At 46.3% G+C, this 22,974-nt stretch overlaps 1 long non-coding RNA gene across 1 annotated transcript in view; it reads left to right on the plus strand.

Moving 5' to 3' along the window:
- Positions 1–22,974, plus strand: part of LOC137310148 (uncharacterized) — a 37,010-nt gene that overhangs the window by 2,249 nt on the left and 11,787 nt on the right. The window contains exon 2 of the long non-coding RNA XR_010960054.1: positions 13,505–13,616. This is a non-coding gene — a long non-coding RNA (uncharacterized lncRNA). The remainder of the gene's footprint in view (positions 1–13,504; positions 13,617–22,974) is intronic.

Raw genomic sequence — 22,974 nt, forward strand, 5'->3', positions numbered from 1 at the left:
GGTTCGATTCTGTCGCCTCCATTTTGCTCTTCGGTTTTTGAACCAGACCTGTCAATAAACACCAGAATGAAACTGGCTGGACAGCAGCACATTGCCCCTCCCTGCCAATAGCCAGAGGACTTGAGGGGCAGCCCAGGAACCTGCCTGATACAAGTGTTATCCAGCATGTGGTGTGGTGAGGTCAGCAATCCTGTTTCTGTCGCTGTCTGAGGGTCTGAATAAGGGGAGCATGCAGTGTCTTCATTGTTCATTGCCGACCTGTCACGACCATACAGCACAGAGAAGAATAAGCTGTTCGTGGGCAATCATCGGGCAGTCATCAGGTAGCAATCAGGGTGGTAATCAAATAATAAAATGGCATCTCAGTTGGAAATTGGACACCAATAATGGTAATCAGGCAGCAATCAGACAGAAATCAGAAAATAACACTGATGATGATAAGATCACGACAGAGGGGAAAGGCCAATCGTCCCATCTCAGTTCACCCATCCAGGAACACACTACAGTCTTCCCATTGCAGCATCCAATTGGATTTTAAATGATTCAAGAGCTTTCATCTCCACCTCTGTATCTGGGAACCCATTCCATGTATCGATCACTCTGTGCGAACAACTTCCTGAAATCACCTTTTACCAACTCCAACCTCTGATCCTTTGTATAATTCTCACAATTTAAACTCATTTCTGGCTATATGTCAGCCGTGGCTCAGTGAGTAGAACTCTCGGCTCTGTGTCAGAAGGTCGTGTGTTCGTGCCCCACTCCAGAGACTTGAGCCCATAATCCAGGCTGACACTCCAGTACAGTACTGAGGGAGTGCTGCACTGTCGGAGGTGCCGTCTTTCAAATGAGACATTAAACTGAAGCCCCGTCTGCCCTCTCAGATGGACGGGAAAGATCCCATGGCAATATTTCAAAGAAGAGCAGCAGACTTCTCTTGGCCAATATTTATCCCTCAACTGACATCACTAGAAACAGATTGCCTGGACATTATTTCATTACTGTTTGTGGGATTTTACTGTGGGCAAATTGGCAGCTGTATTTCATACTTTACAACAGTGACTACACTTCAAAAGTAATTGGTAGTAAAGCACTTTGGAATGTCTTGAGAATATGAAAAGCGTTTTATGGATGCAAGTCTTTATTTCATCCTTTTTTCTTTCTGGAGTCGGGTTAGGAGCGAGGGGTCAGGATTGAGGGATGACAGGGTTGTCCAATGAGGAGACGTTGAGTAGAATGGACCTATACTCTTTGGAGTTTAGAAGAATGAGAGGTGATCTCAATGAACCATACAAGATTCTGAGGGGGTTTGACAGGGTCAATGCTGAGAGGCTGTTTCCCCTGGCTGGAGAGAATAGAACTAGGGGGCATAGTCTCAGGATAAGGGGTCGGCCATTTAGGACTGAGATGAGAAGGAATTTCTTCACTCAAGGGTTGTGAATCTTTGGAATTGGAATTCTCTACTCCAGAGGGCTGTGGATGCTCAGCCGTTGATTATTTTCAAGACTGAGATCGATAGATTTTTGGACTCTAAGGGAATCATAGAAATCATTGAATCATAGAAAGGTTACAGCATGGAAGGAGGCCATTCTCCCCATTGAATCCATGCTGGCTCTCTGTAAGAGCAATCCAGCTAGTCCCACTCCCCCGCCCTTTCCCCGTAGCCCTGCAAATTTTTTCCTTTCAAGTACTTATCCAGTTCCCTTTTGAAGGCCATGATTGAATCTGCCTCCACCACCCCCTCGGGCAGTGCATTCCAGATCCTAACCACTCGCTGTGTAAAAAAGTTTTTCCTCATGTCACCTTTGGTTCTTTTGCCAATCACCTTAAATCTATGTCCTCTGGTTCTTGACCCTTCTGCCAATGGGAAAAGTTTCTCTCTGTCTAGACCCTTCATGAATTTGAATACCTCTATCAAATCTCCTCGCAACCATCTCTGTTCCAAGGAGAACAACCCCAGCTTCTCCATTCTATCCATGTACCTGATGTTCCTCATCCTTGGAGTCATTATAGTAAATCTCTTCTGCACCCTCTCTAAGGCAATATCCCTATTCAAGGGATATGGGGATCGGGTGGGAAATTGCAGTTGAGGTCGAAGATCAGCCATACGAATTAAGAGCAGGAGTCGGCCATTCGGCCCCTCAAGCCTGCTCTGCCATTAGATAAGATCATGGCTGATCTGATTGCGACCTCAACCCTACTTTCCTGTCTATCTGCTATAACCTTTGACTCCCTTGTTAATCAGGAATCTATCTAACTCAGCCTTAAAAATATTGAATGACCCTGCCTCCACCCCTCTCTGGGGAAGGGAATTCCACTGACTCACGACCCTCTGAGAAAAAATTTCTCCTCATCTGTGTCTTAAATGGGAGACCCCTTATTTTTAAACTGTGGCTCCTAGTTCTAGTCTCTCCCACAAGGGGAAACATCCTCTCAGCATCTACCCCTTCTAGTCCCCTCAGGATCTTATATGTTTCAATAAGATCACCTCTCATTCTTCTAAACTCCAGTGTATACAGGCCCAACTTGTTCAACCTTTCCTCATAAGATAACCCCCTCATTCCAGGAATCAGATGAGTGAACCTTCTCTCATCCGCCTTTAAAGCAGTTATGTCCTTTCTTAAATAAGGAGACCAAAACTGCACACAGTATTCTAGATGTGGTCTCACCAATGCCCTGCACAACTGTAGCAAAACATCTCTACTTTTATATTCCATTCGCCTTGCAATAAATGACAACATTCCATTTGCCTTCCTAATCACTTGCTGTACCTGCATACTAACTTTTTGTGATTCATGTACTAGGACACCCAGAGCCCTCTGTACCTCAGAGTTCTGCAATCTCTCTCCATTTAAATAATATACTGCTTTTCTATTCCTCCTGCTAAAGTGGACAAGTTTACATTTTCCCACATTGTACTCCATCTGCCAAATTTTTGCCCACGCACCTATCTATGTCCCTTTGCAGACTCCTTATGTCCTCTTCACAACTTACTTTCCTACCTACCTTTGTGTCATCAGCAAATTTAGCAACTATACATTCGGTCCCTTCATCCAAGTCATTGATATAGATTGTAAATAGTTGAGGCCCAAGCACTGATCCCTGTGGCACTCCACTCGTTACATCTTGCCAACCTGAAAATAACCCATTTATGCCTACTCTCTGTTTCCTGTTCGCTAACCAATCCTTTATCCATGCTAATGTTACCCCCTACACCATGAGCTCTTATTTTGTGTAGCAGCCTTTGATGTGGCACCTTGTCAAAAGCCTCCTGGAAATCCAAGTACACCATATCCACAGGATCCCCTTTATCCACATTGCTTGTTACTTCCTCAAAGAACTCTAATAAATTAGTCAAACACGATTTCCCTTTCACAAAGCCGTGTTGACTCTGCCTGATTGCATTGAGATTTTCCAAGTGCCCTGTTGTAACCTCCTTAATAATAGATTCTAGCATTTTCCCTATGACAGATGTTAAGCTAACTGGCCTGTAGTTTCCTGCTTTCTGTCTCCCTCCTTTCTTGAATAGAGGAGTTACATTCGCTATTTTCCAATCTGATGGGACCTTTCCAGAATCTAGGGAATTTTGGAAAATTAATACCAATGCATCTACTATCTCTGCAGCCACTTCTTTTAAGACCCTGGGATGAAGTCCGTCAGGACCTGGGGACTTGTCAACTTTCAGTTCTAATAATTTTTTCAGAACCCTTTCCCTGGTGATTGTAAATGTTTTAAGTTCCTCCCTTTCACCTCTTGATTCACAATTATTTCTGGCATGTTATTTGTCTCCTCTACAGTGAAGAACAGATGCAAAATATCTGTTCAGTTCATCCACCATTTCCTTATTCTCCATTAATTCCCCAGACTCACTCTCTAGAGGACCATCACTCACTTTACTTACTCTTTTCCTTTTTAAATACCTGTAGAAACTCTTACTATCTGTTTTTATATTTCTAGCCAGCTTTCTCTCGTACTCTGATTTCTCCCTCCTTATTATTCTTTTAGTAGCCATGATGTGGAGATGCCGGTGATGGACTGGGGTTGACAATTGTAAGGAATCTTACAACACCAGGTTATAGTCCAACTGTTTTATTTGAAAATCACAAGCTTTCGGAGGCTTTCTCCTTCGTCAGGTGAGTGTGGGATTCGGATTCCATGGAAGGTTACCGCATTTATAGTCAGAGAACAATACCTGGTGATTACAGATAATCTTTCCAACTGCCCGTTGTCAAGGCAATCAAAGTGTTCAGACAGAGTGATGTTACCTACAGGACCACCGAATACACAAACGGCCAGAACAAAAGACAGAGAGAGAAACATCCGAAAGGAAGAGAAAGACAGAGAATGACCCGTTGTATTAAAAACAGATAACTTTTGTTCGCTGGTGGGGTTACGCGTAGCGTGACATGAACCCAAGATCCCGGTTGAGGCCGTCCTCATGGGTGCGGAACTTGGCTATCAATTTCTGCTCGACGATTTTGCGTTGTCATGTGTCTCGAAGGCCGCCTTGGAGAACGCTTACCCGAAGATCGGTGGCTGAATGTCCTTGACTGCTGAAGTGTTCCCCGACTGGGAGGGAACCCTCCTGTCTGGCAATTGTTGCGCGGTGTCCGTTCATCTGTTGTCGCAGTGTCTGCATCGTCTCGCCAATGTACCATGCTCCGGGGCATCCTTTCCTGCAATGTATGAGGTAGACAACGTTGGCCGAGTCACAGGAGTATGAACCATGTACCTGGTGGGTGGTGTCCTCTCGTGTGATGGTGGTATCTGTGTCGATGATCTGGCATGTCTTGCAGAGGTTGCCGTGACAGGGTTGTGTGGTGTCGTGGACGCTGTTCTCCTGAAAGCTGGGTAATTTGCTGCGAACGATGGTCTGTTTGAGGTTGGGTGGCTGTTTAAGGGCGAGTAGTGCAGGTGTGGGGATGGCCATAGCGAGGTGTTCGTCATCATCGATGACATGTTGAAGGCTGCGGAGAACATGGCGTAGTTTCTCCGCTCCGGGGAAGTACTGGACGACGAAGGGTACTCTGTTGGTTGCGTCCCGTGTTAGTCTTCTGAGGAGGTCTATGCGATTTTTCGCTGTGGCCCGTCGGAACTGTCGATCGATGAGTCGAGCGTCATATCCCGTTCTTACTAGGGCGTCTTTCAGCGTCTGTAGGTGTCCATCGCGTTCCTCCTCGTCTGAGCAGACCCTGTGTATTCGCAGGGCCTGTCCATAGGGGATGGCCTCTTTGACATGGTTAGGGTGGGAGCTGGAAAAATGGAGCATTGTGAGGTTGTCCGTGGGCTTGCGGTAGAGTGAGGTGCTGAGGTGCCCGTCTTTGATGGGAGATTCGTGTGTCCAAGAATGAAACCGATTCTGAGGAGTAGTCCATGGTGAGCTTGATGGTGGGATGGAACTTGTTGATGTTATCGTGTAGTCTCTTCAGTGATTCCTCGCCGTGGGTCCATAGGAAGAAAATGTCGTTGATGTATCTGGTGTATAGCGTTGGTTGGAGGTCCTGTGCAGTGAAGAAGTCCTGCTCGAACTTGTGCATGAAAATGTTGGCGTATTGGGGTGCGAATTTGGTCCCCATGGCTGTTCCGTGTGTTTGGGTAAAGAACTGGTTGTCGAAGGTGAAGACATTGTGATCCAGGATGAAGCGGATGAGTTGTAGGATGGCGTCTGGGGATTGGCTGTTGTTGGTGTTGAGTACTGATGCTGTTGCAGCGATGCCGTCATCGTGGGGGATACTGGTGTAGAGTGCCGAGACGTCCATCGTGGTGAGAAGTGTTCCTGGTTCAACTGGTCCGTGGGTGCTGAGTTTTTGTAGGAAGTCTGTAGTGTCGCGACAGAAGCTGGGAGTTCCCTGTACGATGGGTTTCAGGATGCCCTCGACGTATCCAGAGAGGTTCTCACACAGGGTTCCATTGCCTGATACGATAGGACGTCCGGGTGTGTTGGCTTTGTGTATCTTAAGGAGGCAGTAGAAGTCTCCCACGCGGGGAGTACATGGGATGAGAGCACGGAGAATGCTTTGAAGGTCTGGATCGCAGGTCTTGATCAGTTTGTTGAGCTGGTGGGTGTGTTCCTTGGTCGGATCTGCGGGTAACCGTCTGTAGTGTTCCTGGTTGTCCAGTTGTTGGTATGCTTCTTTGCAATAGTCCGTTCTGTTCTGTATGATTCTGTCACCAGGTATTGTTCTCTGACTATAAATGCGGTAACCTTCCATGGAATCTGAATCCCACACTCACCTGACGAAGGAGAAAGCCTCCGAAAGCTTGTGATTTTAAAATAAAACAGTTGGACTATAACCTGGTGTTGTAAGATTCCTTACATTATTCTTTTAGTCATTCTTGTTTTTTATATTCTGTCCAATCTTCTGACCTGCCACTAATCTTCATGGAATTGCATGCTTTTTCTTTCAATTTGATACTATGAATGGGAGGACCCTAGGCAAGACAGAGGGTCAGAGGGATCTTGGTGTGCAAGTTCACAGATCCCTGACGGCGGCGGAACAGGTCGATAAGGTGGTAAAGAAGGCATATGGGATACTTGCCTTTATTAGCCGAGGCATAGAATATAAGAGCAAGGAGGTTATGATGGAGCTGTATAAAACACTGGTTAGGCCACAGCTGGAGTACTGTGTGCAGTTCTGGTCGCCACACTGCAGGAAGGATGTGATCGCTTTGGAGAGGGTGCAGAGGAGATTCACCAGGATGTTACCAGGGCTGGAGCGCTTCAGCTATGAAGAGAGACTGGGAAGATTGGGTTTGTTTTCCTTGGAGCAGAGGAGGCTGAGGGGGGACATGATTGAGGTGTACAAAATTATGAGGGGCACAGATAGGATGGATACTAAGGAGCTTTTTCCCTTCATTGAGGGTTCTATAACAAGGGGACATAGATTCAAGGTAAAAGGCGGGAGGTTTAGAGGGGATTTGAGAAAGAACTTTTTCACCCAGAGGGTGGTTGGAGTCTGGAACTCACTGCCTGAAAGGGTTGTGGAGGCAGGAACCCTCACAACATTCAAGAAGCATTTGGATGAGCACTTGAAATGCCATAGCATACAAGGCTACGGACCAAATGCTGGAATATGGGATTAGAGTAGACAGGGCTTGATGGTCGGCGCGGACACGATGGGCCGAAGGACCTCTCTCCGTGCTGTATGACTCTATGACTCTCTATGACTATCTTTAACTTCCTTAGTTACCCACGGATGGCCTGTCCTTCCCCTGGAGTCTTTCTTTCTCACTGGAATGTATCCAGTGATGTGATTGAATGGCGGAGCAGGCTCGAGGGGGCGTATGACCTACTCCTGCTCCTATTTCTTATGTTCTTATGAGTGAGGGGTCAGCAGTGGGGGTTGGGAGTGAGGAGACAGGAGGGAGGGGTCAGGGTTGAGTGGAGGGGTCAGGGTTCCCCCAGTTTTCCCTAGGCTCCACACTGCCCATGATCCCTACCTCCACTCTCTCCTCCTGTAGATGCACTTGTTCGGCCAGCTGCTCTCGGCTCTCCACATCTGGGTATTGATTGAGCCGGAAGTGCTGCTCGAGAGTCGCCAGCTGGTCCTCACTGAAGATAGTTCGATGTCGCCGTGTCCGCTTGTGGAGCTGATGAGAAAGGTGCAGCTCTGCCCCCGGCCCAGGTACCTGCAAGAGAGGAGGGGCCAGTGCCCGGACCCAGTGAGAGTCACACGCTGGTCCCAGAGTCAGTGTCAGTGCCATTGATACACAGGGAGCCCTGACACACTCGAACACCAACAGGAGGAGGCCATTCAGCCCCTCCAGCCTGTTCCACCATTCAATTAGATCATGGTTGATCTGTCTCTTAACTCCATTTACCCGTCTTTGTTCCGTAACCCCCAAAATACCCTTACCTAACAAAAATCTATCGATCGCAGTTTTGAAATTTTCAATTGACCCCCAGCCTCAACATTTTTTGGGGGAGAGAGTTCCAGATTTCCACCCCCTTTGTGTGAAGAAGTGCTTCCTGACATCACCCCTGAACGGCCGAGCTCTGATTTTAAAGTTATGCTCCCTTGTTCTGGACTCACCCACCAGAGGAAATAGTTTCTCTCTCTCTACCCTATCAAATCCTTTAATCATCTTTAACACCTCATTTTGGTCACCCCTTAATCATCTATACTCAAGCCTAGCTTTTAGTGATTTCTGTACTTCGACCCCTAATTCTCTTTGCTCACCCACAGTTCTGAGCTTCTCACCATTCAGAAAATACTCTGATCTGTCCCCACATTGAACTCCATCTGCCACAGTTTTGCTCACTCATTTAATCTATCAATGTCCCTTTGTAACTTTTTGCTCCCATCTACACTATTTACTGTACCAGCTAACTTAGTGTCATCAGCAAACTTGGATATACAGCTCTCTGTTCCTTCGCCTAAATCATTGATAAATATAGTGAAAAGCTGCGGCCCCAGTACAGATCCCTGGGGGACACCACTAGTCACATCCTCCCGATTGGAGTGCATACCCATTATCCCTACTCTCTGCCTCCCACCTCCCAACCAATTCCCTACCCACGTCAATAGGTTGCCTCCAATTCCATGCACTTTCATTTTTGTTAACAGTCTCTTGGGTGGAACCTTATCGAATGACTTCTGGAAGTCGATATAAACAACATCCATCCTTATCTACCACGTCAGTGACCTCAAAAAATTCAACGAGGTTCGTTAGACAGGACTTACCCTTTACAAATCCATGCTGGCTCTCTCTGATCAGTCCGTATTTGTGCAAGTGCTCAGTCACGCATAAGAACAACAGAACATAAGAAATAGGAGCGGGAGTAGGCTGTACGGCCCCTCAAGCCTGTTCTGCCATTCAATCAGATCATGGCTACTAGCTCAGCTCCATTTTCCTGCCCTATCCCCATATAGGAACATAGGATCAGGAGTAGGCCATTCAGCCCCTCGTTCCTGCTCCGCCATTTGATAAGATCATGGCTGATCTGTGATCTAACTCCATATACCTGCCTTTGGCCCATATCCCTTAATACCTTTGGTTGCCAAAAAGCTATCTATCTCAGATTTAAATTTAGCAATTGAGTTAGTATCAATTGCCATTTGCGGAAATATTTCTACACACCCTTTGTGTGTAGAAATATTTTCTAATCTCGCTCCTGAAAGGTCTGGCTCTAATTTTTAGACTGTGCCCCCTACTTCTAGAATCCCCAACCAGCGGAAATAGTTTCTCTCTATCCACCCTATCCGTTCCCCTTAATATCTTATAAACTTCGATCAGATCACCCCTTAACCTTCGAAACTCCAGAGAATACAACCCCAATTTGTGTAATCTCTCCTCGTAACTTAACCCTTGAAGTCCAGGTATCATTCTAGTAAACCTACGCTGCACTCCCTCCAAAGCCAATATGTCCTTCCAAAGGTGCGGTGCCCAGAACTGCTCACAGCACTCCAGGTGCGGTCTAACCAGGGTTTTGTATAGCTGCAGCATAACTTCTGCCCCCTTGTACTCCAGTCCTCTAGATATAAAGGCCAACATTCCATTAGCCTTCTTGATTATTTTCTGCACCTGTTCACGACACTTCAATGATCTATGTACCTGAACCCCTAAGTCCCTTTGGACATCCACTGTTTTTAACTTTTTACCATTTAGAAAGTACCCTGTTCTATCCTTTTTTGATCCAAAGTGGATGACCTCACATTTGTCTACATTGAATTCTATTTGCCACAGTTTTGCCCATTCACCTAATCTATCACTATCGCTTTGTAATTTTATGTTTTCATCTACAGTGCTTACAATGCCACCAATCTTTGTGACATCGGCAAACTTAGATATGAGACTTTCTATGCTTTCATCTAAGTCATTAATAAACATTGTGAATAATTGAGGCCCCAAGACAGATCCCTGCGGGGCTCCACTAGTCACATCCTGCCAATGTGAGTACCTTCCCATTATCCCTACTCTCTGTCGCCTTTCGCTCAGCCAACTTCCTAACCAAGTCCGTACTTTTCCCTCGATTCCATGGGCTTCTATCCCTTGATTCTAAAAATCTATCGATCTCAGTCTTGAATATATAAGAACATAAGAAATAGGAGCAGATAGCACTCTGTTCCTCATAAAGGATTCAAGTAACTTCCCCACAACAGACGTTAGACCAATAGGCCTATAATTTCCTCGTTTATCTCTCCTCCCCTTCTTAAATAATGGAGTGACATTAGCAATTTTCCAATCATTGGAGATCATGACGAACACACCTACAATTTCCTCACCTCCTTTCAATACTCTGGCGTGGAAACCATCAGGTCCTGGATATTTTTTTTTGAGGAGGTAACAAGGAGGGTCGATGAGGGAAACGCATTTGATGTAATCTACATGGATTTTAGCAAGGCTTTTGACAAGGTCCCACATGGCAGATTGGTCAGAAAAGTAAAAGCCCATGGGATCCAAGGGAAAGTGGCAAGTTTGATCCAAAATTGGCTCAGTGGCAGGAAGCAAAGGGTAATGGTCGACAGGTGTTTTTGTGACTGGAAGGCTGTTTCCAGTGAGGTCCCGTAGGGCTCAATACTAGGTCCTTTGCTTTTTGTGGTATATATTAATGATTTAGACTTAAATGTAGGGGGCATGATTAAGAGGTTTGCGAATGATACAAAAATTGGCCGTGTGGTTGACAGTGAGGAGGAAAGCTGTCGACTGCAGGAAGATATCAATGGACTGGTCAGGTGGGCAGAAAAGTGGCAAATGGAATTCAATCCGGAGAAGTGTGAGGTAATGCATTTGAGGAGGGCAAACAAGGCAAGGGAGTACACAATAAATGGGAGGATACTGAGAGGTGTAGAGGAACAGAGGGACCTTGGAGTGCATAGCCACAGATCCCTGAAGGTAGCAGGACAGGTAGATAAGGTGGTTAAGAAGGCATTTGGAATACTTTCCTTTATTAGCCAAGGCATAGAATAGAAGAACAGGGAGGTTATGCTAGAACTGTATAAAACATTAGTTAGGGCACAGCTAGAGTACTGCGTACAGTTCTGGTCACCACATTACAGGAAAGATGTGTTTGCACTCGAGAGGGTACAGAGGAGATTTACGAGGATGTTGTCAGGGCTGGAGAATTTTAGCTATGAGAAAAGATTGGATAGGCTGGGGTTGTTTACTTAGGAACAGAGGAGGTTGAGGGGTGATTTAATTGAAGTATATAAAATTATGAGGGACCTAGATAGAGTGGATAGGGAGGACCTATTTCCCTTAGCAGAGGGGTCAGTAACGAGGGGGAATAAATTTAAAGTAATTGGTCGAAGGATTCGAGGGGAGTCGAGGAGAAATGTTTTCACCCAGAGGGTGGCGTGTGGAACTCACTGCTTGAAGGGTGGGAGAGGCAGAAACCCTCAACTCATTTAAAAAGTACCTGGATGTGCACTTGAAGTGCTGTAACCTACAGGGCTACGGACCAAGTGCTGGAAAGTGGGATTAAGCAGGATAGCTCTTTTTTAGCCGGCACGGACACGATGGGCCGAATGGCCTCCAGTGCTGTAACTTTCTATGATTTGTCTATCTTTAGTCTCATTATTTTCCCCATTACCATTTTTTAAACTTATATTAAGTATTAACCCCTTGATTTATTTTTAGTTTTCCTCGAATTGCTGGTATTTTACCCTCATTCTCTACTGTGAAGACCGATACAAAGTAATTATTTAGCAAGTCTGTCATTTCCCGATTTCCAATTACAATATCACCTGTGTCTGTCTTTAAGAGGCCCACATTACTCTTAGCCACCTTTGTTCTCTTAATATACTTGTGAAAACCTTTAGTCTTGTCCTTGTCCTTCACAAACTTTTTCTCATATTCCCTTTTTGCAGCTCTTACCACTTTCTTTGTATCCCTTTGCTGTTCTTTATATCTCTCCCAGTCTGTGGAATCTCTACTGTTCTTTGCATTTGTATAAACCCTTTCTTTTAGTTTTATTCGATCTCTCACTTCCCGAGTTGACCACGGTTGTTTGATGACACAAGTAGAGCTCTTGCTCTTTATGCGTATGTACAGGTTTTATAATCTATCAAATACTTATTTGAACACCTCCCACTGTTCATCCGTAGTTTTATCTGTTAATAGTTCTGCTCAGTTAACTGTGGTCAATTTCTGCCTCATCCCTTCAAAGTCAGCCTTACCCAAATTTGAAACCTTGGTTTGTGACTCACCCTCTCCCTCTCAAACCTAATATCAACATTGCTGCAGGAGTTCCTCAGGGCAGTGTCCTAGGCCCAACCATCTTCAGCTGCTTCATCAATGACCTTCCCTCCATCATAAGGTCAGAAATGGGGATGTTTGCTGATGATTGCAGTGTTCAGTTCCATTCGCAACCCCTCAGATAATGAAGCAGTCCGAGCCCGCATGCAGCAAGACCTGGACAACATCCAGGCTTGGGCTGATAAGTGGCAAATAACATTCGCGCCAGATAAGTGCCAGGCAATGACCATCTCCAACAAATGTAAGGAGTCTTACAACACCAGGTTATAGTCCAACTGTTGGACTATAACCTGGTGTTGTAAGACTCCTTACATTTGTCCACCCCAGTCCATCACCGGCATCTCCACATCATCTCCAACAGAGAGAGTCTAACCACCTCCCCCTGCCATTCAACGGCATTACCATCGCCGAATCCCCCACCATCAACATCCTGGAGGTCACCATTGACCAGAAACTTAACTGGACCAGCCATATAAATACTGTGGCTACAAGAGCAGGTCAGAGGCTGGGTATTCTGCGGCGAGTGACTCACCTTCTGACTCCCCAAAGCCTTTCCACCATCTACAAGGCACAAGTCAGGAGTGTGATGGAATACTCTCCACTTGCCTGGATGAGTGCAGCTCCAACAACATTCAAGAAGCTCGACACCATCCAGGACAAAACAGCCCGCTTGATTGGCACCCCATCCACTACCCTAAACATTCACTCCCTTCACCACCGGCGCACAGTGGCTGCAGTGTGTACCATCCACAGGATGCACTGCAGCAACTCGCCAAGGCTTCTTCGACAGCACCTCCCAAATCTGCGACCTCTACCACCTAGAAGGACAAGGGCAGCAGGCACATGGGAACAACACCACCTGCACGTTCCCCTCCAAGTCACACACCATCCTGACTTGGAAATATATCGCCGTTCCTTCATCGTCGCTGGGTCAAAATCCTAGAACTCCCTTCCTAACAGCACTGTGGGAGAACCGTCACCACACGGACTGCAGCGGTTCAAGAAGGCGGCTCACCACCACCTTCTCAAGGGCAATTAGGGATGGGCAATAAATGCCAGCCTTGCCAGCGACGCCCACATCCCATGAACGAATAAAAAAAAAAGAACTCGATCGTATTATGGTCACTGTTAGCGATGTGTTCCCTTATTATCCTGTTAGATTATTGACTAATTCTGGCTTATTACTCAACAATAAATCTAATTTAGAATGATGGAATGATACAGGACATCGTGCCTACGTCCTCTTCTTAGTTCAAGAACATATTGTTGCAGAAAACTGTCTCTAATACATTCAATAACTTTGTTACAGGAATGGCCAGCTGCCCATTGGTGCACTGACTGGGGCTGAGGACAACGGCTTCTAGACACTTGAACAGATGGTCCAATGAGCAATGTGTCCATCAGGAACGGCTGAATTTCCAGTCAGTCCACTTGAATTGACCAACCCTTTCAGCTAAGGTTTAGTTGTGAATGAATTTGTTTGGTGTGTGAGTGCTCCACCTCATGTGGTACAGGTGAGAGGGTCCATGATCAAACCCAGACCGTGCTGAGCCCAGCCGAGACTGGAACTTGTCCTCAGTGCCCTCCAGTTAGGGAGGCAAGAAACAAAGGTCAGCCGGGGGTGGGCGGGGCAAGAAACAAAGGTCAGCCGGGGGTGGGCGGGGCAAGAAACAAAGGTCAGCCGGGGGTGGGCGGGGCAAGAAACAAAGGTCAGCTGGGGGTGGGCGGGGCAAGAAACAAAGGTCAGCCGGGGTGGGCGGGGCATGAAACAAAGGTCAGCCGGGGTGGGCGGGGCATGAAACAAAGGTCAGCCGGGGGTGGGCGGGGCATGAAACAAAGGTCAGCCGGGGTGGGCGGGGCAAGAAACAAAGGTCAGCTGGGGGTGGGCGGGGCATGAAACAAAGGTCAGCCGGGGTGGGCGGGGCAAGAAACAAAGGTCAGTCAGGGTTCCTGCTCGGGATCATGAGGCAGAAAATCTTGCTGGAAATAGGGCTGTGGACACGAGATGAGTGCACCCCGAGGGTGAACAGCCCACCTGCACCGGGGATGCAGTAATGTGTGGCGGCTGTCAGGATCAGTGATTGCCCAACAGACCCCATCGCCCAGCACAGATAGGGAATCAATCAATGGACAGGATCAGTGAGGGTGCTCGCACTGAGAGCTCCTCTCCCTGGATCGCTGGGGTAGACCCTCCCGTTCTCTCCTCAGGATACCGACTCTCGATGGACCTCGTTCAACAGACACCGGTCCCTGCCCCACCCTGTCCCCCCACACAGCCCTGCCCCGCCCTGTCCCCCCACACAGCCCTGCCCCACCCTGTCCCCACACACAGCCCTGCCCCACCCTGTCCCCACACACGGGCCGTGTGTGTGGACAGGGTGGGGCAGGGCTGTGTGTGAGGGCGGGGCAGGGCTGTGTGTGAGGACAGGGCGGGGCAGGGCTGTGTGTGGGGACAGGGTGGGGCAGGGCTGTGTGGGGGGACAGGGCGGGGCAGGGCTGTGTGTGGGGACAGGGTGGGGCAGGGCTGTGTGGGGGGACAGGGTGGGGCAGGGCTGTGTGGGGGGACAGGGTGGGGCAGGGCTGTGTGGGGGGACAGGGTGGGGCAGGGCTGTGTGTGTGAGCCTGAACGGTAAATCAAAAGCAAAATACTGCGGACGCTGGAAATCTGAAATAAAAACAGAAAATGCTGGAAATACTCAGCAAGTCAGGCAACGTCTGTAGAGAAAGAAACAGAGTTAATGTTTCAGGTCGATGACCTTTCGTCAGAACTGGAAAAAGTAAAGATTTAACAGTTTTTAAGCAAGTACAGAGTCGGGGAAAAGGAGGGGGGAGGAAAGAACTAAAGGGATAATGATGCAAGAAAATAACATAAGAAATAGCAGCAGGAGTAGGCCACATGGCCCCTCGAGCCTGCTCCGCACGGCCCCTCGAGCCGGCTCCACCATTCAATCAGATCTTCGACCTCAACTCCACTTTCCTGCCTGATCCCCATATCCCTTGATTCCCTTAGTGTCCAAAAATCTCAGTCTTGAATATACTCAATGACTGAGCATCCACAGCCCTCTGGGGTAGAGAATTCCAAAGATTCACAACCCTCTGAGTGAAGAAATTTTTCCTCATCTCGGTCCTAAATGTCCGACCCCTTATCCTGAGACTATGCCTCCTAGTTCTAGACTCTCCAGCCAGGGGAAACAATCTCTCAGCATCTACCCTGTCAAGCCCCCTCAGAATCTTATTCATTTCAATGAGATCACCTCTCATTCTTCTAAACTCCAGAGAGTATAGGGCCATTCTACTCAATCTCTCCTCATAGGATAATCCTCTCATCCCAGGAATCAATCTAGTGAACCTTTGTTGCACCCCTCAAAGGCAAGTATATCCTTCCTTAGATAAGGAGACCAAAACTGTACACAGTACTCCAGGTGAGGTCTCACCAGAGCCCCATATAATTGCAGCAAGACTTCCTTACTCTTGTACTCCAACCCCCTTGCAATAAAGGCCAACTTACCATTTGCTTTCCTAATTGCTTGCTGTACCTGCATGTTAACTTTCTGCATTTCGTGTACAAGGATACCCAAATCTCTCTGAACACCAACATTTCTTAGTCTCACCTTTTAAAAAATATTCTGCTTTTCTATTCTTCCTACGAATTGTGTCCTGTACACCCAAGTCCAAGTTATCAAAAAAAGTAATGATCCCAGTACCCTGGGGAACACCACTGTACACCTCCCTCTGGTCCAAAAAACAACCATTCACCACGACTCCCTGTTTCCTGTCACTTAGCCAATTTCATATCCATGCTGCCACTGTCCCTTTTATTCCATGGGCTTCAACTTTGCTGACAAGCCTATTATGTGGCACTTTATCAAACGCCTTTTGAAAGTCCATATACACAACATCAACCGCGTTCCCCTCATCAACCCTCTCTGTTACCTCATCAAAAAATTCAATCAAGTTAGTTAAACAGCTGGCTTTCCTTTATTAATCCACACTTGTCCAAGTGACTTTTAATTTTCTCCCGGATTATTGTTTCCAAAAGTTTCCCCACCGCTGAGGTTAAACTGACTGACCTATAGTTGCTGGGTTTATCCTTACACCTTTTTTGAACAAAGGTGTAACATTTGCAATTCTCCAGTCCTCTGGCACCCCCTGTATCTAAGGAGGATTAGAAGATTATGGCCAGTACCTCCGCAATTTCCACCCTTACTTCCCTCAGCAACCTAGGATGCATCTAGGAACATAGGAACAGGAGTAGGCCATTCAGCCCCTCGTGCCTGCTCCGCCATTTGATAAGATCATGGCTGATCTGTGATCTAACTCCATATACCTGCCTGTGGCCCATATCCCTTAATACCTTTGGCTGCCAAAAAGCTATCTATCTCAGATTTAAATTTAGCAATTGAGCTCGTATCAATTGCCGTTTGCGGAAGAGAGTTCCAAACTTCTACAACCCTTTGTGTGTAGAAATGTTTTCTAATCTCGCTCCTGAAAGGTCTGGCTCTAATTTTTAGACTGTGCCCCCTGCTCCTAAAATCCCCAACCAGCGGAAATAGTTTCTCTCTATCCACCCTATCTGTTCCCCGTAATATCTTTTAAACTTTGATCAGATCACCCCTTAACCTTCTAAACTCTAGAGAATACAACCCCAATTTGTGTAATCTCTCCTCGTAACTTAACCCTTGAAGTCCGGACCGAGTGACTTATCTACTTTAAGTACAGCTAACCTAGCAACTCCTCTTTATCAATTTTTAGCCCATCCTGTATCTCAACCGACTCCTCTTTTACTGTGACTCTGGCAGCATCTTCTTCCTTGGTAAAGACAGATGCAAAATACCCATTTAGTACCTCAGACAAGCCCTCTGCCTCCATGAGTAGATCTCTTTTTTGGTCCCTAATCGTATCCACCCCTCCTCTTACTACTCATTTACTGTTTACATGCCTGTAGAAGACTTTTGGATTCCCTTTTATATTTCCTGCCAGTCTATTCTCATACTCTCTCTTTGCCCCTCTTATTTCCTTTTTCACTTCCCCTCTGAACTTTCTATATTCTGCCTGGTTCTCACTTGTGTTATCAACCTGACATCTGTCATATGCCCCTTTTTCTGCTTCCTCTTACCCTCTGTCTGTTTTGTCATTCAGGGAGCTCTGGCTTTGGTTGCCCTACTTTGCCCCCTCGTGGGAATGTACCTAGACTGTACCTGAACCATCTCCTCTTTAAAGGCTGCCCATTATTCGATTACAGTTTTGCCTGCCGATCTTTGATTCCAATTTACCCGGGCCAGATCCGTTCTCAACCCATCAAAATTGGCCCTCCTCCAATTAAGTATTTTAACTCTAGATTGCTCCTTGTCCTTTTCCACAGCTAATCTAAACCTTATGATACCACGACCACTGTACCCTAAATGCTCCCCCACTGACACTTGCTCCACTTGACCCACCTCATTCCCCAGAACCAGATCCAGCAATGGCTCCTTCCTCATTGGGCCGGAAACATGCTGATCAAGAAAGTTCTCTCCTTCTTTGCCCTTTACACTATTACTGTCCCAGTCGATATTAGGATAGTTGAAGTCCCCAGTTATTACTGCTCTATAATTCTTACACCTCTGTAATTTCCCTGCAAATTTGCCCCTCTATATCTTTCCTACCAGTTGGTGGCCTATAGGATACACCCAGTAGTGTAATGGCACATTTGTTGTTTCTTAACTCTAACCAAATAGATTCTGCCCTTGACCCCTCCAGGACATCCCCCCTCTCCAGTACTGCAATATTCTCCTTAATCAATACTGCAACCCCCCTTCCTTTTTTTCCTTCCCTATCTTTCCTGAACACCTTGTATCCAGGAATATTTAGTACCCAATCCTGCCCTTTTTTGAGCCAGGTCCCTGCTATCATCACAACATCATATTCCCATGTGGCTATTTGCACCTGCAGCTCACCAACCTTATTTACCACGCTTTGTACGTTTACACACACGCACTGTAAACCTATCTTCGACCTTCTCGTACTCTCTCTTAGTCTGATCCCACCTAATACTGCACTATTTCTTACTCTAGTGCTATCTATCTCTCCCAATCGTTTATGCACCTTGTTTCTCCTTTCTAATGCTAATTTTAATGTAATACTATCCTTAACTTAAGTTCCGCACCCATGAGGACGGCCTCAACCGGGATCTTGGGTTCATGTCACGCTACACGTAACCCCACCAGCAAAAAGGGGGAAAAAAAAGTTATGTTTTTAATATTCTCTCTATCTCTCTGCCATTTGGGTTTCTTTCTGTCTGTCTATGTAATTGACACAATGTATATCCAGTGTACTGGGACGTGCTGTTCTCCGTGACTGGCCTGTTTGAATAACAACGACACCTTTTGATTGGTGTGATGCTGTCCCAGCATAGTATAAGATATGCGATTTGAGAACCTTTCACTCATTCACCTGACGAAGGGGATAATCTCCGAAAGCTTGTGATTTTAAAATAAAATTGTTGGACTATAACCTGGTGTTGTAAGATTCCTTACATTTGTCCACCCCAGTCCATCACCGGCATCTCCACATCATAACTTTTCTAGTTAGCCATGGTTGGATCACTTTTCCATTGAGTTTTTATTCTTCAAGGGAATGTACATTCACTGAGAATTATGAATTATTTCTTTAAATGTTCGCCATCGTTTATCTACCATCATATCCTTTAATCTAATTTCCCAATCTACCTTAGCCAACTCGCCCCTCATTGTTTAAATTTAAGACCCTAGTTTTGGACTTAACTACATCACTCTTAAACTCAATGTGAAATTCTATCATATTATGGTCACTCGTCCCCAGAGGATCCTTAACTATAAGATGACTAATTAACCCTGTCTCATTACACAATATAGATCTACAATAACCTGTTCCCTCGTTGGTTCCTCGACATATTGTTCTAGAAAACTGTCATGGATGAATTCCATGAACTCATCCTCCAAACTACTTTTGGCAATTTGGTTTCCCCAGTCTATATGAAGATTAAAGTCCGTCACGATTATTGCATTACCCTTGTTACACGCTCCTCTCATTTCCTGATTTGTACTCTGTCCAACAGTAAACTCCTGTTAGGAGGCCTATAAACAAGTGTTTTCTGCTCCGTTATTTCTTAGCTCCACCCATGCTGATCTACATCCTGATTTCCTGAGCCAAGATCCTTTCTCACTACTGTCTTCATCTCATCCTTTATGATCAGGGCTACCCCCCCCCCCCACCTTTTCCATTTTGCCTATCTTTTCTAAAAGTCAAGTACCCTGGAATATTTAGTTCCCAACCTTGTTCATCCGACAACCACATCTCAGTGATGGCTACTCGATCAAACCCATTTATCTCTATTTGTGTCATTAATTCATCTATTTTGTTATGAATGTTTTGTGCATTCAGATAAAGCGCCTTTAATTTTAACTTTTTATTATTTTTCCCTGTGTGACCTTAGTCTCTAAGGTAAACTCTCTGACCCGACCCAATGGAACAGCTCCCTCTTTCCCCAGTACTGATTCCAGTACCATGTGAATTGAAACCCCTGCTTCCCGCACCACTCTTTCAGCCTTGCATTTAAACATCTAATCTGTTTGTTCCTATGCCAAGGTAAGGAGGGTGGGAATGGGACAGGTTAAGAAACATAAGATCAGTCCGGAGGAGCTGTAAATGGCAACAGCAGAACCATTACCAGCTCCTGCTGTCCAAAAAAATGGATCTGAAGTTATTGAAATCAGTGTTGAGTCCGGAAGGTTGTAAAGTGCCGAATCGAAAGATGAGGTGCTGTTCCTCGAGCTTCCACCGAGCTTCATTGGAACAGCGTAAGAGGCCGAGGACAGAGTGGGAGTGGGAAGGGGAATTAAAATGACAAGCGACCGGCAGGTCAGGGTCACGCGTGTGGACTGAGCGGAGGTGTTCAGCAAAGTGATCACCCAATCTGTGTCTGGTCTCCCCAGTGTAGAGGAGACCGCATTGTGAGCAGCGAATACAGTATACTAAATTGAAACAAGTACAAGTAAATCGCTGTTTCACCTGGAAGGAGTGTTTGGGTCCCTGGACGGTGCAGGCCTCCCATCTCTACACACGTTACTGAATCCGACTTATAAACCTTACACTCAACTCAATCCCGGGTATCTGTTATTCTATATATAAACTACCTGAACCCTTCGATTAGATTCCAGTCTGTAACTCACTCCCGGGTATCTGTTATTCTATATATAAACCCCCCAAACCCCTCGATTAGATTCCAGCCTGTAACTCACTCCCGGGTATCTGTTATTCTATATATAAACCCCCCGAACCCCTCGATTAGATTCCAGCCTGTAACTCACTCCCGGGTATCTGTTATTCTATATATAAACCCCCCGAACCCTTCGATTAGATTCCAGTCTGTAACTCACTCCCGGGTATCTGTTATTCTATATATAAACCCCCCAAACCCCTCGATTAGATTCCAGCCTGTAACTCACTCCCGGGTATCTGTTATTCTATATATAAACCCCCCGAACCCCTCGATTAGATTCCAGTCTGTAACTCACTCCCGGGTATCTGTTATTCTATATATAAACCCCCCCGAACCCCTCGATTAGATTCCAGCCTGTAACTCACTCCCGGGTATCTGTTATTCTATATATAAACCCCCCGAACCCCTCGATTAGATTCCAGTCTGTAACTCACTCCCGGGTATCTGTTATTCTATATATAAACCCCCCCGAACCCCTCGATTAGATTCCAGTCTGTAACTCACTCCCGGGTATCTGTTATTCTATATATAAACCCCCCAAACCCCTCGATTAGATTCCAGCCTGTAACTCACTCCCGGGTATCTGTTATTCTATATATAAACCCCCCGAACCCCTCGATTAGATTCCAGCCTGTAACTCACTCCCGGGTATCTGTTATTCTATATATAAACCCCCCGAACCCCTCGATTAGATTCCAGTCTGTAACTCACTCCCAGGTATCTGTTATTCTATATATAAACCCCCCAAACCCCTCGATTAGATTCCAGTCTGTAACTCACTCCCGGGTATCTGTTATTCTATATATAAACCCCCCGAACCCCTCGATTAGATTCCAGCCTGTAACTCACTCCTGAGTATCTGTTATTCTATATATAAACCCCCCCGAACCCCTCGATTAGATTCCAGCCTGTAACTCACTCCCGGGTATCTGTTATTCTATATATAAACCATCCAAACCCCTCGATTAGATTCCAGCCTGTAACTCACTCCTGAGTATCTGTTATTCTATATATAAACCCCCCGAACCCCTCGATTAGATTCCAGCCTGTAACTCACTCCCGGGTATCTGTTATTCTATATATAAACCCCCCGAACCCCTCGATTAGATTCCAGCCTGTAACTCACTCCCGGGTATCTGTTATTCTATATATAAACCCCCCGAACCCCTCGATTAGATTCCAGCCTGTAACTCACTCCCGGGTATCTGTTATTCTATATATAAACCCCCCGAACCCCTCGATTAGATTCCAGCCTGTAACTCACTCCCGGGTATCTGTTATTCTATATATAAACCCCCCGAACCCCTCGATTAGATTCCAGCCTGTAACTCACTCCCGGGTATCTGTTATTCTATATATAAACCCCCCGAACCCCTCGATTAGATTCCAGCCTGTAACTCACTCCCGGGTATCTGTTATTCTATATATAAACCCCCCGAACCCCTCGATTAGATTCCAGCCTGTAACTCACTCCCAGGTATCTGTTATTCTATATATAAACCCCCCGAACCCCTCGATTAGATTCCAGCCTGTAACTCACTCCCGGGTATCTGTTATTCTATATATAAACCCCCCGAACCCCTCGATTAGATTCCAGCCTGTAACTCACTCCCGGGTATCTGTTATTCTATATATAAACCCCCCGAACCCCTCGATTAGATTCCAGCCTGTAACTCACTCCCGGGTATCTGTTATTCTATATATAAACCCCCCGAACCCCTCGATTAGATTCCAGCCTGTAACTCACTCCCGGGTATCTGTTATTCTATATATAAACCCCCCGAACCCCTCGATTAGATTCCAGCCTGTAACTCACTCCCAGGTATCTGTTATTCTATATATAAACCCCCCGAACCACTCGATTAGATTCCAGCCTGTAACTCACTCCCAGGTATCTGTTATTCTATATATAAACCCCCCCGAACCCCTCGATTAGATTCCAGCCTGTAACTCACTCCCAGGTATCTGTTATTCTATATATAAACCCCCCGAACCCCTCGATTAGATTCCAGCCTGTAACTCACTCCCAGGTATCTGTTATTCTCTATATAAACCCTCCCGAACCCCACGGTTAGAGTCCAGCCTGTAACTCATTCCCAGGTGCCCGTGAGGTAAACGCCTCGGTTCTGGTAACTCAGTCAGCGTGAGTACCTGCCATTACCTGATGTTGGCGAGCAGTGGCACGAGGTTGGCCCAATGTGGGTGTAGCAGCAGATTGTGTTCCGGGCAATGCCTGGTGGTGCCCCTGGAGTGGGTGTGGGTACCGGTTGAGACATTAGGTGTTGTGAAGCTGTCTCCTCTCCTGGTGCCGGCTGTGGAAGAGAAGATGCAGAGCGCTGTGTGTGGCTGTGAGCGTCTGTCCCCGGCCCTCTCGCCATGCTGGATAAAATGCTCTCGATGGTAAACGGGCTCCTGGTGCCCACTGTGCCAGGAACCAGTGCTGATGCAGCTGGCACTGTCATTGCTTCAGATGTGCAGGGAAAGCATGTGGTGCTGTGAGTGTTCGATGATGGTTTGAAGTTGCCGTGTGCTTTATACTC

This window comes from Heptranchias perlo, unplaced genomic scaffold, assembly GCF_035084215.1.
Source record: "Heptranchias perlo isolate sHepPer1 unplaced genomic scaffold, sHepPer1.hap1 HAP1_SCAFFOLD_228, whole genome shotgun sequence".
Lineage (NCBI taxonomy): Eukaryota > Metazoa > Chordata > Chondrichthyes > Hexanchiformes > Hexanchidae > Heptranchias > Heptranchias perlo.